The sequence below is a fragment of the Dendroctonus ponderosae genome, unplaced genomic scaffold, assembly GCF_020466585.1.
Source record: "Dendroctonus ponderosae isolate FM_Combo_2020 unplaced genomic scaffold, Dpon_F_20191213v2 Dpon_F_20191213_3, whole genome shotgun sequence".
Classification (NCBI taxonomy): domain Eukaryota; kingdom Metazoa; phylum Arthropoda; class Insecta; order Coleoptera; family Curculionidae; genus Dendroctonus; species Dendroctonus ponderosae.
The window spans coordinates 12,999,788-13,001,444 of NW_026018508.1; the positions used below are offsets into that span (position 1 = coordinate 12,999,788).

General features: G+C 39.2%; 1 protein-coding gene across 5 annotated transcripts in view; it reads right to left on the reverse strand.

The window, feature by feature from the left end:
- Positions 1-1,657, reverse strand: part of LOC109537368 (leucine-rich repeat-containing protein 43-like) — a 12,913-nt gene that overhangs the window by 9,616 nt on the left and 1,640 nt on the right. The window lies entirely within an intron of this gene.

The window sequence follows — 1,657 nt, forward strand, 5'->3', positions numbered from 1 at the left end:
AATTTTTTTTCTGAAAGACCGCAATGGCGTAAAATCGATCATGTTTAGACCACAGTAAACGAAGGTCGCAAAAATCAGGATTTTGTGTGATTTTAATGCAATTTTGATAGTGTTTAGACTGAAGTGTTTTCTATCGAATTTAGAGATTTTGAGTTCAGACTAGATTTAGTGAAGAAGTTAGAATTTTTTATCTGAAAACATGCAGTGGCGTAAAACCGGCCATGGTCAGATCAAACTTCACAAAGCTCGCAAAAATCAGGATTTGGCGTGATTTTTATGCAATTTGAGAGTTTTTCGATTTAGACTCAACGGTTTTCTATCTATCGAGTTTAGAGATTTTCAGATTCTACTTGATTTGGTTAAAAAGTTAGAATTTTTTTTCTGAAAGACCGCAATGGCGTAAAATCGACCATGTTCAGACCACAGTAAACGAAGGTCGCAAAAATCAGGATTTTGTGTGATTTGAATGCAATTTCGATAGTGTTTAAACTCAAGCGTTTTCTATCGAATTGTGAGTTCTTACTGGATTTAGTTAAAATCTTCACTTCTTACCTCTGTAACATTTTAAACAACCATAATTAATAATTGAAAATTCAAATTAGTGTAGACCTCTCGAAATGCTGAGGCAAACAATATTGTTTGCACAGATGGTCATTAATCAAGGGCGAGCCAAAAGCCCGAAATATTAGAGGCATCGCTCTTAAGCTTTGTGTCAGTCTAAACAGGCCTATATTGCTTTTCTGGTCAAAGTTTAGTGATTTATATGGCGTCAGCGGCCCACACAATTAGAAACATATTAGAATCTCATGTATGGGGCTGGAGGGCTTCGCTATTTAATAAATATCTCTTTGAAGTCTGGATTAAAGGTCCCCAATTGTGAGCGTCTCACAACTGAAAGGCCATTTCACTTGAATGCAGAGTGTCTTGTTTTCAGTATTTTTGGTCCATCTAGGACTATGCAGCGTCGAACTGTTTGCAGGAAAAGTCGATTCATCAACTGGACGTCGGGAAATTTTGAAAATTCATCGGAAAATTTATGAGTTCATTTAATGTCGCCGAAAGGGTTTCACAGCGTGGCGAGCCGGCGTAATATCCGTCGAGATCGGGCTGTCCCCATAATTAACGTAATTCAGGAATGATGACTAATGACGAAGGAATATATCATTGGCGCCGTGAAACGAAAACCCTGTTTCGCCACAGTCCTTTCTATTATTTAATATATAAGACATCACCTTGCCATTTATACGCCGCAACAGCTGAAAGGGTGGCCCCGATGCCTGAATTAGTGCTGATTGCGTTCTTGTGTTTTTTGCCTAATGGCCCATTATTGGAGGATATTCGCGCAAAAAGGTTTTCGAATCCGGTTAATAGCTCAACTTTGCGCATTAAATGTCAATGATGGAAATGCGCTGAAACCTTTCAATGAAAGCCATCTATTTTGTCTGCAATGGGCTCTACCCCCTATTAAACGCACAAACATGGAACGTAGAACTACTATTTGCAAGCATACCGTCTTTCAGATTATTCCTCCCGAGACCGAGATGTCTCAAGTGGAAACGTCGAGAAGAAATTCTACCGAACGACGAGAATGTATTCCTGACGTTTCGCAAGCACGAGTGGCTTGCATCTTCAGAAGTGGTTTGCTTGAACGCTTACA